This window comes from Pimephales promelas, chromosome 13 (assembly GCF_988280905.1).
Source record: "Pimephales promelas chromosome 13, fPimPro1.hap1.1, whole genome shotgun sequence".
Taxonomy (NCBI): domain Eukaryota; kingdom Metazoa; phylum Chordata; class Actinopteri; order Cypriniformes; family Leuciscidae; genus Pimephales; species Pimephales promelas.
In genome coordinates, this window is record NC_142781.1 from 28,491,896 (window position 1) to 28,508,731 (window position 16,836).

Genomic DNA, 16,836 nt, shown 5'->3' on the forward strand with positions numbered 1-16,836 from the left:
TCCATTTTTGCACTCAGGTCAAAGTCTCACAGCCCTCTATCATAATCCAGAGTTTTGAGAATATTGGAGAAACTTAATTTTTCGCCCGAAAATGAAAAAAAACGAAAGGGGTAACACTGTCGTTTTTTTTTCGGGTCGAAATTTTGAATTTTGATATCTCAGCTCTGGAAGGGTCTAGAGCCTCCATTTTTGCACTCAGGTCAAAGTCTCACAGCCCTCTATCATAATCCAGAGTTTTGAGAATATTGGAGAAACTTAATTTTTCGCCCGAAAATGAAAAAAAACGAAAGGGGTAACACTGTGGTTTTTTTTTCGGGTCGAAATTTTGAATTTTGATATCTCAGCTCTGGAAGGGTCTAGAGCCTCCGTTTTTGCACTCAGGTCAAAGTCTCACAGCCCTCTATCATAATCCATAGTTTTGAGAAGATTGGAGAAACTTAATTTTTCGCCCAAAAATGAAAAAAAAACGAAAGGGGTAACACTGTCGTTTTTTTTTCGGGTCGAAATTTTGAATTTTGATATCTCAGCTCTGGAAGGGTCTAGAGCCTCCATTTTTGCACTCAGGTCAAAGTCTCGTGGCCCTCTATTATAATCCAGAGTTTTGAGAAGATTGGAGAAACTTAATTTTTCGCCCGAAAATGAAAAAAAACGAAAAGGGTAACACTGTCGTTTTTTTTTTCGGGTCGAAATTTTGATATCTCAGCTTTGGAAGGGTCTAGAGCCTCCATTTTTGCACTCAGGTCAAAGTCTCACAGCCCTCTATCATAATCCAGAGTTTTGAGAAGATTGGAGAAACTTAATTTTTCGCCCGAAAATGAAAAAAAACGAAAGGGGTAACACTGTCGTTTTTTTTTCGGGTCGAAATTTTGAATTTTGATATCTCAGCTCTGGAAGGGTCTAGAGCCTCCATTTTTGCACTCAGGTCAAAGTCTCACGGCCCTCTATCATAATCCAGAGTTTTGAGAAGATTGGAGAAACTTAATTTTTCGCCCGAAAATGAAAAAAAACGAAAGGGGTAACACTGTCGTTTTTTTTTCGGGTCGAAATTTTGAATTTTGATATCTCAGCTCTGGAAGGGTCTAGGGCCTCCATTTTTGCACTCAGGTCAAAGTCTCACAGCCCTCTATCATAATCCAGAGTTTTGAGAAGATTGGAGAAACTTAATTTTTCGCCCGAAAATGAAAAAAAAACGAAAGGGGTAACACTGTCATTTTTTTTTTCGGGTCGAAATTTTGAATTTTGATATCTCAGCTCTGGAAGGGTCTAGAGCCTCCATTTTTGCACTCAGGTCAAAGTCTCACAGCCCTCTATCATAATCCAGAGTTTTGAGAAGATTGGAGAAACTTAATTTTTCGCCCGAAAATGAAGAAAAACGAAAGGGGTAACACTGTGGTTTTTTTTTCGGGTCGAATTTTTGAGTTTCGATATCTCAGCTCTGGAAGGGTCTAGAGCCTCCATTTTTGCACTCAGGTCAAAGTCTCGTGGCCCTCTATCATAATCCAGAGTTTTGAGAAGATTGGAGAAACTTAATTTTTCGCCCAAAAATAAAAAAAAACGAAAGGGGTAACACTGTCGTTTTTTTTTTCGGGTCGAAATTTTGAATTTTGATATCTCAGCTCTGGAAGGGTCTAGAGCCTCCATTTTTGCACTCAGGTCAAAGTCTCACAGCCCTCTATCATAATCCAGAGTTTTGAGAAGATTGGAGAAACTTAATTTTTCGCCCGAAAATGAAAAAAAACGAAAGGGGTAACACTGTCGGTTTTTTTTCGGGTCAAAATTTTGAATTTTGATATCTCAGCTCTGGAAGGGTCTAGGGCCTCCATTTTTGCACTCAGGTCAAAGTCTCACAGCCCTCTATCATAATCCAGAGTTTTGAGAATATTGGAGAAACTTAATTTTTCGCCCGAAAATGAAAAAAAACGAAAGGGGTAACACTGTCGTTTTTTTTTTCGGGTCGAAATTTTGAATTTTGATATCTCAGCTCTGGAAGGGTCTAGAGCCTCCATTTTTGCACTCAGGTCAAAGTCTCGTGGCCCTCTATCATAATCCAGAGTTTTGAGAAAATTGGAGAAACTTAATTTTTCGCCCGAAAATGAAAAAAAACGAAAGGGGTAACACTGTCGTTTTTTTTTTTGGCTCGAAATTTTGAATTTTGATATCTCAGCTCTGGAAGGGTCTAGAGCCTCCATTTTTGCACTCAGGTCAAAGTCTCGTGGCCCTCTATCATAATCCAGAGTTTTGAGAAGATTGGAGAAACTTAATTTTTCACCCGAAAATGAAAAAAAACGAAAGGGGTAACACTGTCATTTTTTTTTCGGGTCGAAATTTTGAATTTTGATATCTCAGCTCTGGAAGGGTCTAGAGCCTCCATTTTTGCACTCAGGTCAAAGTCTCACAGCCCTCTATCATAATCCAGAGTTTTGAGAAGATTGGAGAAACTTAATTTTTCGCCCGAAAATGAAGAAAAACGAAAGGGGTAACACTGTGGTTTTTTTTTCGGGTCGAATTTTTGAGTTTCGATATCTCAGCTCTGGAAGGGTCTAGAGCCTCCATTTTTGCACTCAGGTCAAAGTCTCACAGCCCTCTATCATAATCCAGAGTTTTGAGAAGATTGGAGAAACTTAATTTTTCGCCCGAAAATGAAAAAAAACGAAAGGGGTAACACTGTAGTTTTTTTTTCGGGTCGAAATTTTGAATTTTGATATCTCAGCTCTGGAAGGGTCTAGAGCCTCCATTTTTGCACTCAGGTCAAAGTCTCACAGCCCTCTATCATAATCCAGAGTTTTGAGAAGATTGGAGAAACTTAATTTTTCGCCCGAAAATGAAAAAAAACGAAAGGGGTAACACTGTCGTTTTTTTTTCGGGTCAAAATTTTGAATTTTGATATCTCAGCTCTGGAAGGGTCTAGGGCCTCCATTGTTGCACTCAGGTCAAAGTCTCACAGCCCTCTATCATAATCCAGAGTTTTGAGAATATTGGAGAAACTTAATTTTTCGCCCGAAAATGAAAAAAAACGAAAGGGGTAACACTGTCGTTTTTTTTTTCGGGTCGAAATTTTGAATTTTGATATCTCAGCTCTGGAAGGGTCTAGAGCCTCCATTTTTGCACTCAGGTCAAAGTCTCGTGGCCCTCTATCATAATCCAGAGTTTTGAGAAAATTGGAGAAACTTAATTTTTCGCCCGAAAATGAAAAAAAACGAAAGGGGTAACACTGTCGTTTTTTTTTTGGGTCGAAATTTTGAATTTTGATATCTCAGCTCTGGAAGGGTCTAGAGCCTCCATTTTTGCACTCAGGTCAAAGTCTCGTGGCCCTCTATCATAATCCAGAGTTTTGAGAAGATTGGAGAAACTTAATTTTTCGCCCGAAAATGAAAAAAAACGAAAAGGGCTAACACTGTCGTTTTTTTTTCGGGTCGAAATTTTGAATTTTGATATCTCAGCTCTGAAAGGGTCTAGAGCCTCCATTTTTGCACTCAGGTCAAAGTCTCACAGCCCTCTATCATAATCCAGAGTTTTGAGAAGATTGGAGAAACTTAATTTTTCGCCCGAAAATGAAGAAAAACGAAAGGGGTAACACTGTCGTTTTTTTTTCGGGTCGAAATTTTGATATCTCAGCTCTGGAAGGGTTTAGAGCCTCCATTTTTGCACTCAGGTCAAAGTCTCACAGCCCTCTATCATAATCCAGAGTTTTGAGAAGATTGGAGAAACTTAATTTTTCGCCCGAAAATGAAAAAAAAAACGAAAGGGGTAACACTGTAGTTTTTTTTCGGGTTGAAATTTTGAATTTTGATATCTCAGCTCTGGAAGGGTCTAGAGCCTCCATTTTTGCACTCAGATCAAAGTCTCACGGCCCTCTATCATAATCCAGAGTTTTTGAGAATATTGGAGAAACTTAATTTTTCGGCCGAAAATTAAAAAAAACGAAAGGGGTAACACTGTCGTTTTTTTTTCGGGTCGAAATTTTGAATTTTGATATCTCAGCTCTGGAAGGGTCTAGAGCCTCCATTTTTGCACTCAGGTCAAAGTCTCACAGCCCTCTATCATAATTCAGAGTTTTGAGAAGATTGGAGAAACTTAATTTTTCGCCCAAAAATGAAAAAAAACGAAAGGGGTAACACTGTCGTTTTTTTTTCGGGTCGAAATTTTGAATTTTGATATCTCAGCTCTGGAAGGGTCTAGAGCCTCCATTTTTGCACTCAGGTCAAAGTCTCGTGGCCCTCTATCATAATCCAGAGTTTTGAGAAGATTGGAGAAACTTAATTTTTCGCCCGAAAATAAAAAAAAACGAAAGGGGTAACACTGTCGTTTTTTTTTCGGGTCGAAATTTAGAATTTTGATATCTCAGCTCTGGAAGGGTCTAGAGCCTCCATTTTTGCACTCAGGTCAAAGTCTCACAGCCCTCTATCATAATCCAGAGTTTTGAGAAGATTGGAGAAACGTAATTTTTCGCCCGAAAATGAAAAAAAACGAAAGGGGTAACACTGTCGTTTTTTTTTCGGGTCAAAATTTTGAATTTTGATATCTCAGCTCTGGAAGGGTCTAGGGCCTCCATTTTTGCACTCAGGTCAAAGTCTCACAGCCCTCTATCATAATCCAGAGTTTTGAGAAGATTGGAGAAACTTAATTTTTCGCCCGAAAATGAAAAAAAAACGAAAGGGGTAACACTGTCGTTTTTTTTTTCGGGTCAAATTTTTGAATTTTGATATCTCAGCTCTGGAAGGCTCTAGAGCCTCCATTTTTGCACTCAGGTTTAAGTCTCATGGCCCTCTATCAGAATCCAGAGTTTTGAGAAGATTGGAGAAACTTAATTTTTCACCCGAAAAAAAAAACTAAACGTAAGGGGTACCACTGTCGTTTTTTTTTTCGGGTCGAATTTTTGAGTTTCGATATCTCAGCTCTGGAAGGGTCTAGAAACTCCATTTTTGCACTCAGGTCTAAGTCTCATGGCCCTCTATCAGAATCCAGAGTTTTGAGAAGATTGGAGAAACTTAATTTTTCGCCCGAAAATGAAAAAAAAACGAAAGGGGTAACACTGTCGTTTTTTTTTTCGGGTCAAATTTTTGAATTTTGATATCTCAGCTCTGGAAGGGTCTAGAGCCTCCATTTTTGCACTCAGGTTTAAGTCTCATGGCCCTCTATCAGAATCCAGAGTTTTGAGAAGATTGGAGAAACTTAATTTTTCACCCGAAAAAAAAAACTAAACGTAAGGGGTACGTACCACTGTCGTTTTTTTTTCGGGTCGAATTTTTGAGTTTCGATATCTCAGCTCTGGAAGGGTTTAGAGCCTCCATTTTTGCACTCAGGTCTAAGTCTCATGGCCCTCTATCATAATCCAGATTTTTGAGAAGATTGGAGAAACTTAATTTTTCGCCCGAAAATGAAAAAAAACGAAAGGGGTAACACTGTCGTTTTTTTTTTCGGGTCGAAATTTTGAATTTTGATATCTCAGCTCTGGAAGGGTCTAGAGCCTCCATTTTTGCACTCAGGTCAAAGTCTCGTGGCCCTCTATCATAATCCAGAGTTTTGAGAAAATTGGAGAAACTTAATTTTTCGCCCGAAAATGAAAAAAAACGAAAGGGGTAACACTGTCGTTTTTTTTTCGGGTCGAAATTTTCAATTTTGATATCTCAGCTCTGGAAGGGTCTAGAGCCTCCATTTTTGCACTCAGGTCAAAGTCTCACGACCCTCTATCATAATCCAGAGTTTTGAGAAGATTGGAGAAACTTAATTTTTCGCCCGAAAATGAAAAAAAAACGAAAGGGGTAACACTGTCGATTTTTTTTTTCGGGTCGAAATTTTGAATTTTGATATCTCAGCTCTGGAAGGGTCTAGAGCCTCCATTTTTGCACTCAGGTCAAAGTCTCACAGCCCTCTATCATAATCCAGAGTTTTGAGAAGATTGGAGAAACGTAATTTTTCGCCCGAAAAAAAAAAACTAAACGTAAGGGGTACCACTGTCGTTTTTTTTTCGGGTCGAATTTTTGAGTTTCGATATCTCAGCTCTGGAAGGGTCTAGAGCCTCCATTTTTGCACTCAGGTCTAAGTCTCATGGCCCTCTATCAGAATCCATAGTTTTGGGAAGATTGGAGAAACTTAATTTTTCACCCGAAAAAAAAAACGAAAGGGGTACCACTGTCGTTTTTTTTTTTCGGGTCGAAATTTTGAATTTTGATATCTCAGCTCTGGAAGGGTCTAGAGCCTCCATTTTTGCACTCAGGTCAAAGTCTCACAGCCCTCTATCATAATCCAGAGTTTTGAGAAGATTGGAGAAACTTAATTTTTTGCCCGAAAATGAAGAAAAACGAAAGGGGTAACACTGTGGGTTTTTTTTCGGGTCGAATTTTTGAGTTTCGATATCTCAGCTCTGGAAGGGTCTAGAGCCTCCATTTTTGCACTCAGGTCAAAGTCTCACGACCCTCTATCATAATCCAGAGTTTTGAGAAGATTGGAGAAACTTAATTTTTCGCCCGAAAATGAAAAAAAACGAAAGGGGTAACACTGTCGTTTTTTTTTTCGGGTCGAAATTTTGAATTTTGATATCTCAGCTCTGGAAGGGTCTAGAGCCTCCATTTTTGCACTCAGGTCAAAGTCTCGTGGCCCTCTATCATAATCCAGAGTTTTGAGAAGATTGGAGAAACTTAATTTTTCGCCCGAAAATGAAAAAAAACGAAAGGGGTAACACTGTCGTTTTTTTTTCGGGTCGAAATTTTGAATTTTGATATCTCAGCTCTGGAAGGGTCTAGAGCCTCCATTTTTGCACTCAGATCAAAGTCTCACGGCCCTCTATCATAATCCAGAGTTTTGAGAAGATTGGAGAAACTTAATTTTTCGCCCGAAAATTAAAAAAAACGAAAGGGGTAACACTGTCGATTTTTTTTTCGGGTCGAAATTTTGAATTTTGATATCTCAGCTCTGGAAGGGTAAAGAGCCTCCATTTTTGCACTCAGGTCAAAGTCTCACAGCCCTCTATCATAATCCAGAGTTTTGAGAAGATTGGAGAAACTTAATTTTTCGCCCGAAAATGAAAAAAAACGAAAGGGGTAACACTGTCGTTTTTTTTTTTCGGGTCAAATTTTTGAATTTTGATATCTCAGCTCTGGAAGGGTCTAGAGCCTCCATTTTTGCACTCAGGTTTAAGTCTCATGGCCCTCTATCAGAATCCAGAGTTTTGAGAAGATTGGAGAAACGTAATTTTTCACCCGAAAAAAAACTAAACGTAAGGGGTACCACTGTCGTTTTTTTTTCGGGTCGAATTTTTGAGTTTCGATATCTCAGCTCTGGAAGGGTCTAGAGCCTCCATTTTTGCACTCAGGTCTAAGTCTCATGGCCCTCTATCAGAATCCAGAGTTTTGAGAAGATTGGAGAAACTTAATTTTTCGCCCGAAAATGAAAAAAAAAACGAAAGGGGTAACACTGTCGTTTTTTTTCGGGTCGAAATTTTGAATTTTGATATCTCAGCTCTGGAAGGGTCTAGAGCCTCCATTTTTGCACTCAGATCAAAGTCTCACGGCCCTCTATCATAATCCAGAGTTTTGAGAAGATTGGAGAAACTTAATTTTTCGCCCGAAAATGAAAAAAAACGAAAGGGGTAACACTGTCGTTTTTTTTTTTGGGTCGAAATTTTGAATTTTGATATCTCAGCTCTGGAAGGGTCTAGAGCCTCCATTTTTGCACTCAGGTCAAAGTCTCACAGCCCTCTATCATAATCCAGAGTTTTGAGAAGATTGGAGAAACTTAATTTTTCGCCCGAAAATGAAAAAAAACGAAAGGGGTAACACTGTCGTTTTTTTTTCGGGTCAAATTTTTTAATTTTGATATCTCAGCTCTGGAAGGGTCTAGAGCCTCCATTTTTGCACTCAGGTCAAAGTCTCGTGGCCCTCTATTATAATCCAGAGTTTTGAGAAGATTGGAGAAACTTAATTTTTCGCCCGAAAATGAAAAAAAACGAAAAGGGTAACACTGTCGTTTTTTTTTCGGGTCGAAATTTTGATATCTCAGCTTTGGAAGGGTCTAGAGCCTCCATTTTTGCACTCAGGTCAAAGTCTCACAGCCCTCTATCATAATCCAGAGTTTTGAGAAGATTGGAGAAACTTAATTTTTCGCCCGAAAATGAAAAAAAACGAAAGGGGTAACACTGTCGGTTTTTTTTCGGGTCGAAATTTTGAATTTTGATATCTCAGCTCTGGAAGGGTCTAGAGCCTCCATTTTTGCACTCAGGTCAAAGTCTCACGGCCCTCTATCATAATCCAGAGTTTTGAGAAGATTGGAGAAACTTAATTTTTCGCCCGAAAATGAAAAAAAACGAAAGGGGTAACACTGTCATTTTTTTTTCGGGTCGAAATTTTGAATTTTGATATCTCAGATCTGGAAGGGTCTAGGGCCTCCATTTTTGCACTCAGGTCAAAGTCTCACAGCCCTCTATCATAATCCAGAGTTTTGAGAAGATTGGAGAAACTTAATTTTTCGCCCGAAAATGAAAAAAAACGAAAGGGGTAACACTGTCATTTTTTTTTCGGGACGAAATTTTGAATTTTGATATCTCAGCTCTGGAAGGGTCTAGAGCCTCCATTTTTGCACTCAGGTCAAAGTCTCACAGCCCTCTATCATAATCCAGAGTTTTGAGAAGATTGGAGAAACTTAATTTTTCGCCCGAAAATGAAGAAAAACGAAAGGGGTAACACTGTCGTTTTTTTTTCGGGTCGAAATTTTGAATTTTGATATCTCAGCTCTGGAAGGGTCTAGAGCATCCATTTTTGCACTCAGGTCAAAGTCTCACAGCCCTCTATCATAATCCAGAGTTTTGAGAAGATTGGAGAAACTTAATTTTTTGCCCGAAAATGAAAAAAAACGAAAGGGGTAACACTGTCGTTTTTTTTTCGGGTCGAAATTTTGAATTTTGATATCTCAGCTCTGGAAGGGTCTAGAGCCTCCATTTTTGCACTCAGGTCAAAGTCTCACAGCCCTCTATCATAATCCAGAGTTTTGAGAAGATTGGAGAAACTTAATTTTTCGCCCGAAAATGAAGAAAAACGAAAGGGGTAACACTGTCGGTTTTTTTTTCGGGTCGAAATTTTGAATTTTGATATCTCAGCTCTGGAAGGGTCTAGAGCCTCCATTTTTGCACTCAGGTCAAAGTCTCACAGCCCTCTATCATAATCCAGAGTTTTGAGAAGATTGGAGAAACTTAATTTTTCGCCCGAAAATGAAAAAAAACGAAAGGGGTAACACTGTCGTTTTTTTTTCGGGTCGAAATTTTGAATTTTGATATCTCAGCTCTGGAAGGGTCTAGAGCCTCCATTTTTGCACTCAGGTCAAAGTCTCACAGCCCTCTATCATAATCCAGAGTTTTGAGAAGATTGGAGAAACTTAATTTTTCGCCCGAAAATGAAGAAAAACGAAAGGGGTAACACTGTCGGTTTTTTTTCCGGGTCGAAATTTTGAATTTTGATATCTCAGCTCTGGAAGGGTCTAGAGCCTCCATTTTTGCACTCAGGTCAAAGTCTCACAGCCCTCTATCATAATCCAGAGTTTTGAGAAGATTGGAGAAACTTAATTTTTCGCCCGAAAATGAAAAAAAACGAAAGGGGTAACACTGTCGTTTTTTTTTCGGGTCGAAATTTTGAATTTTGATATCTCAGCTCTGGAAGGGTCTAGAGCCTCCATTTTTGCACTCAGGTCAAAGTCTCACAGCCCTCTATCATAATCCAGAGTTTTGAGAAGATTGGAGAAACTTAATTTTTCGCCCGAAAATGAAAAAAAACGAAAGGGGTAACACTGTCATTTTTTTTTCGGGTCGAAATTTTGAATTTTGATATCTCAGCTCTGGAAGGGTCTAGAGCCTCCATTTTTGCACTCAGGTCAAAGTCTCACAGCCCTCTATCATAATCCAGAGTTTTGAGAAGATTGGAGAAACTTAATTTTTCGCCCGAAAATGAAGAAAAACGAAAGGGGTAACACTGTCGTTTTTTTTTCGGGTCGAAATTTTGAATTTTGATATCTCAGCTCTGGAAGGGTCTAGGGCCTCCATTTTTGCACTCAGGTCAAAGTCTCACAGCCCTCTATCATAATCCAGAGTTTTGAGAAGATTGGAGAAACGTAATTTTTCGACCGAAAATGAAGAAAAACGAAAGGGGTAACACTGTCGTTTTTTTTTTCGGGTCGAAATTTTGAATTTTGATATCTCAGCTCTGGAAGGCTCTAGAGCCTCCATTTTTGCACTCAGGTTTAAGTCTCATGGCCCTCTATCAGAATCCAGAGTTTTGAGAAGATTGGAGAAACTTAATTTTTCACCCGAAAAAAAAAACTAAACGTAAGGGGTACGTACCACTGTCGTTTTTTTTTCGGGTCGAATTTTTGAGTTTCGATATCTCAGCTCTGGAAGGGTTTAGAGCCTCCATTTTTGCACTCAGGTCTAAGTCTCATGGCCCTCTATCATAATCCAGATTTTTGAGAAGATTGGAGAAACTTAATTTTTCGCCCGAAAATGAAAAAAAACGAAAGGGGTAACACTGTCGTTTTTTTTTTCGGGTCGAAATTTTGAATTTTGATATCTCAGCTCTGGAAGGGTCTAGAGCCTCCATTTTTGCACTCAGGTCAAAGTCTCGTGGCCCTCTATCATAATCCAGAGTTTTGAGAAAATTGGAGAAACTTAATTTTTCGCCCGAAAATGAAAAAAAACGAAAGGGGTAACACTGTCGTTTTTTTTTCGGGTCGAAATTTTGAATTTTGATATCTCAGCTCTGGAAGGGTCTAGAGCCTCCATTTTTGCACTCAGGTCAAAGTCTCACGACCCTCTATCATAATCCAGAGTTTTGAGAAGATTGGAGAAACTTAATTTTTCGCCCGAAAATGAAAAAAAACGAAAGGGGTAACACTGTCGATTTTTTTTTTCGGGTCGAAATTTTGAATTTTGATATCTCAGCTCTGGAAGGGTCTAGAGCCTCCATTTTTGCACTCAGGTCAAAGTCTCACAGCCCTCTATCATAATCCAGAGTTTTGAGAAGATTGGAGAAACTTAATTTTTCGCCCGAAAAAAAAAACTAAACGTAAGGGGTACCACTGTCGTTTTTTTTTCGGGTCGAATTTTTGAGTTTCGATATCTCAGCTCTGGAAGGGTCTAGAGCCTCCATTTTTGCACTCAGGTCTAAGTCTCATGGCCCTCTATCAGAATCCATAGTTTTGGGAAGATTGGAGAAACTTAATTTTTCACCCGAAAAAAAAAACGAAAGGGGTACCACTGTCGTTTTTTTTTTTCGGGTCGAAATTTTGAATTTTGATATCTCAGCTCTGGAAGGGTCTAGAGCCTCCATTTTTGCACTCAGGTCAAAGTCTCACAGCCCTCTATCATAATCCAGAGTTTTGAGAAGATTGGAGAAACTTAATTTTTCGCCCGAAAATGAAGAAAAACGAAAGGGGTAACACTGTGGGTTTTTTTTCGGGTCGAATTTTTGAGTTTCGATATCTCAGCTCTGGAAGGGTCTAGAGCCTCCATTTTTGCACTCAGGTCAAAGTCTCACGACCCTCTATCATAATCCAGAGTTTTGAGAAGATTGGAGAAACTTAATTTTTCGCCCGAAAATGAAAAAAAACGAAAGGGGTAACACTGTCGTTTTTTTTTTCGGGTCGAAATTTTGAATTTTGATATCTCAGCTCTGGAAGGGTCTAGAGCCTCCATTTTTGCACTCAGGTCAAAGTCTCGTGGCCCTCTATCATAATCCAGAGTTTTGAGAAGATTGGAGAAACTTAATTTTTCGCCCGAAAATGAAAAAAAACGAAAGGGGTAACACTGTCGTTTTTTTTTTCGGGTCGAAATTTTGAATTTTGATATCTCAGCTCTGGAAGGGTCTAGAGCCTCCATTTTTGCACTCAGATCAAAGTCTCACAGCCCTCTATCATAATCCAGAGTTTTGAGAAGATTGGAGAAACTTAATTTTTCGCCCGAAAATTAAAAAAAACGAAAGGGGTAACACTGTCGATTTTTTTTTCGGGTCGAAATTTTGAATTTTGATATCTCAGCTCTGGAAGGGTAAAGAGCCTCCATTTTTGCACTCAGGTCAAAGTCTCACAGCCCTCTATCATAATCCAGAGTTTTGAGAAGATTGGAGAAACTTAATTTTTCGCCCGAAAATGAAAAAAAACGAAAGGGGTAACACTGTCGTTTTTTTTTTTCGGGTCAAATTTTTGAATTTTGATATCTCAGCTCTGGAAGGGTCTAGAGCCTCCATTTTTGCACTCAGGTTTAAGTCTCATGGCCCTCTATCAGAATCCAGAGTTTTGAGAAGATTGGAGAAACGTAATTTTTCACCCGAAAAAAAAAACTAAACGTAAGGGGTACCACTGTCGTTTTTTTTTCGGGTCGAATTTTTGAGTTTCGATATCTCAGCTCTGGAAGGGTCTAGAGCCTCCATTTTTGCACTCAGGTCTAAGTCTCATGGCCCTCTATCAGAATCCAGAGTTTTGAGAAGATTGGAGAAACTTAATTTTTCGCCCGAAAATGAAAAAAAAAACGAAAGGGGTAACACTGTCGTTTTTTTTTTGGGTCGAAATTTTGAATTTTGATATCTCAGCTCTGGAAGGGTCTAGAGCCTCCATTTTTGCACTCAGATCAAAGTCTCACGGCCCTCTATCATAATCCAGAGTTTTGAGAAGATTGGAGAAACTTAATTTTTCACCCGAAAATGAAAAAAAACGAAAGGGGTAACACTGTCGTTTTTTTTTTTGGGTCGAAATTTTGAATTTTGATATCTCAGCTCTGGAAGGGTCTAGAGCCTCCATTTTTGCACTCAGGTCAAAGTCTCACAGCCCTCTATCATAATCCAGAGTTTTGAGAAGATTGGAGAAACTTAATTTTTCGCCCGAAAATGAAAAAAAAAACGAAAGGGGTAACACTGTCGTTTTTTTTTTCGGGTCAAATTTTTTAATTTTGATATCTCAGCTCTGGAAGGGTCTAGAGCCTCCATTTTTGCACTCAGGTTTAAGTCTCATGGCCCTCTATCAGAATCCAGAGTTTTGAGAAGATTGGAGAAACTTAATTTTTCACCCGAAAAAAAAAACTAAACGTAAGGGGTACCACTGTCGTTTTTTTTTCGGGTCGAATTTTTGAGTTTCGATATCTCAGCTCTGGAAGGGTCTAGAGCCTCCATTTTTGCACTCAGGTCTAAGTCTCATGGCCCTCTATCAGAATCCAGAGTTTTGGGAAGATTGGAGAAACTTAATTTTTCACCCGAAAAAAAAAAAACGAAAGGGGTACCACTGTCGTTTTTTTTCGGGTTGAATTTTTGAGTTTCGATATCTCAGCTCTGGAAGGGTCTAGAGCCTCCATTTTTGCACTCAGGTCTAAGTCTCATGGCCCTCTATCAGAATCCAGAGTTTTGGGAAGATTGGAGAAACTTAATTTTTCACCCGAAAAAAAAAACGAAAGGGGTACCACTGTCGTTTTTTTCGGGTCGAATTTTTGAGTTTCGATATCTCAGCTCTGGAAGGGTCTAGAGCCTCCATTTTTGCACTCAGGTCTAAGTTTCATGGCCCTCTATCAGAATCCAGAGTTTCAAGAAGATTGGAGAAACTTATTTTTTCGCACAAAAACCCCCCCGACAGGGGTAGTAACACTGTCGTGTTTTTTTTTGGGTCGAAATTTTGAGTTTCTCTGATCTTCTTACAACTCTGGATTCTGATAGAGGGCCATGGGACTTAGACCTGAGTGCAAAAATGGAGGCTCTAGACCCTTCCAGAGCTGAGATATGGAGATCCCACGTAGCATTTATGCCATCATAAAAATAGTGGGTTATTTGACAAATAGTGGGTTTGTGGATACGTGGTTTTTAAGCTTAGCTTTCAAAATTTTGGTATGAAAACTATTTTAATGCACTCAGCTGGGGCCACTGAGTCCGTAGCACCAAGCACCGTCCCAAAAAAACCCAAAACAAAGCAAAAAAAACGACAGGGGAAACACTGTCTGGTTTTTTTTTTTTTTTTTGGGGGGGGGGGGCTGGGGTCGAAATTTTGAGTTTCTCTGATCTTCTTGAAACTCTGGATTCTGATAGAGGGCTTTTGTTTAAAACGTACAATTCTACAGTCGATTTTTACCTTTAATTAATAAGTTCAATCTTTTTATTTTACATACAAACTATGAAATACTGGCAAAAATATATACAAAATGTAAATACACCTTAGAAAATGTTGCTTGCTTCTGTTTTTGGAGTAAAAAGCTGCCATGCTTCTCTTCAATGTAGATTTTTTTTATATATATATATATATATATATATATAATTACTACATGCAGAGCTTTACTGGCATTTGATTGGATGACAAACGTCCTATCTCATGGACTGCAGGCTTTAAACTAGGTGAAATGCTCCAGAAGTAAAAAAAAAAGGGGGCTGACATGTGATGTCCATTGTAATGGACACAGGGTCTGAACAGCAATGACCCAAATCCCTGCTCAAAACATAGGCCTATCTAAAAAATACAAATGTCCTGTACTTTATATTACTGTGATGTTGCATGTTTAGTTAGTATATCAGCTGTTGCCATTAATCTAAAGAACAATCTGTCCTGGACTTGTATATTTGACCATTGGATTTTAAATTAAACTTCCACTGGCCATAAATCATATTAAGAATGGGAACATAAAACCAAACAAATGCTTCATGAAAAGTATGAAATGTGATCAGTACAGCACCACAAAACACATCTTTCCCACACATGGCTTCAAGCATGACATTAACTTTTTATACGTTTGGCTCTGGGGGTTTGTGCTATATTGTCTGGCAAATTGTCTTTCGTAATATGCCTTGAGCGAAATGAAGAAGATAATACGCCATGCTGTGCTATCTATTATAACTGAAAAATGATAACAAAAACACCTGGTAGGCTACTCATGACAATTTTATTTGTTTTCACTTGTTCATTGTCCGGCAAAGATGATTTTAAATGGAAGAAGGCCGTGGAGAGTTTAACATGAATGTGCTCTAGTCTAGTGTAACAACAGATAATACTGTTCTGAGAGGCCTGAAGTTTACTTCATTCAAGGTTTACATTTATTTATTAACCCAGCTTTGCATAATTTGAGAACATTTTATAAACTATTGCTTTTGCCAACAGCCAGCTTTGAAAATAAAAATAATAATAATAAAAAAAATATGATTGGTTATGAAAACATTAAGGGGATCATTTGTCATCAGTTTGCAAACATGCTATTTTTGAATGTTCTCTGAAACAGTAGTGACATTTAAAAAACTTTACATTAACGTCCAACTAAAATGTTTCAGGAAAATGTATACACAAGAATTATATTAAACATCATTAAAGGTCAATTTGAATGCACAATCTAGTAAAGTAGTAGTTCACATCTGAAAAACTTGTGCTGATAATTTACTCACCCCCATGTCATCCAAGATGTCCAATGTCATTCTTTCTTCAGTCGAAAAGAAATTAAGGTTTTTGATGAAAACAATCCAGCATTTTTCTCCATTTAATGCACTTCAGTGGGAACCAAACGGTTCAAGGTCCAAATGACACTTTCGTACAAATTGCAAACTGTTCAAAGGGCTTTAAACGATTCTAGATGATGAATAAGGGTCTTATCAAGCGAAACGATCACTCATATATAAAAAAAAAAAAATCAAAGTTTAAGTTTTATAAGCTCAAAGAGTCACCTTGCTCTGTTCTGTGGCACACGTTTGTGACTCTCCTGTTGGAACTTGTTCATCAAAATGAACTAATCTTTTTCTGAGTCATTTGGTTCACTCAACGAACAAAGCGGACGAATTGACTCGGACAAAGATTTGTTCATTTTAATGAACGAGTCCGAACAGGAGAGTCACAAACGTGTGTCAAAGAAAAGAGCAAGGAATAATCGCTTTTTTTTTAAAGTATTCAGCGATTCTTTTAAAAAAGTAGCGATTCTTTAAAAAAAGTAGCGATTCTTTTTGAAAAAGTAGCGATTCTAATTAAAAAATTAGCGATTCTTTTTAAAAGTAGAGATTTAAAAAAAAAGTAGCGATTCTTTTTGACAAAAGTAGCGATTCTTTTTAAAAAGTAACGATTCTTTTGAAAAAAATAGTGATTCTTTTAAAAAAAGGTAGAGATTCTTTTTTTATAAAAAGTACCAATTCTTTTAAAAAAAGGTAGAGATTCTTTAAAAAAGTAGCGATTCTTTTTGAAAAAGTTGCGATTCTTTTAAAAAGTAGCGATTCATTTAAAAAAAATAACGATTCTTATTAAAAAAGTAGCGATTCTTTTTTTTAAAGTAGCGATTCTTTTTCAAAAATAGCGATTTTTTAAAAAAAGTACAAACCTATAAGATTGTAACTATTTATTACATAATAATTACACTGTAAAATGTGTAATTACATTGTAACAAATGTATAATTACATTGAAAATAATGTATAATTACACTGCAAAAATGTATACTGTAACAATTCTTTCTATGTTTTGCATTTTCAGTAGTCAGTCCCTAAAGAACCGATGGTGAAGGTGGTCTGCTTTTGCTGATAGGAACCCACTCAATTGCATACAACATTACATTTAGTGAAGTCAGCTAACACAAGATCGATAGATATTGACTTCAATATCATGGAGTGGTTCTCAGTTGTGTCAGTACTCAGATTTTAAGATTGAACAACAAGTGGAAACTCAACAAAGTATCAAATGTAAACTCAAATGTCGCAAACACTGAACTAAATTTTGATTATTTGTTCTGATGTGATCAGATCCCCAAAAGTCTCTTGATTTCATATTCTCGACAATCATCCACAATCACAAAACACACGATGGACGGCTTAAACCTTATGCATCCTTGCTGCAAGAGAAACTCTATTTAATATAGTCTAGGA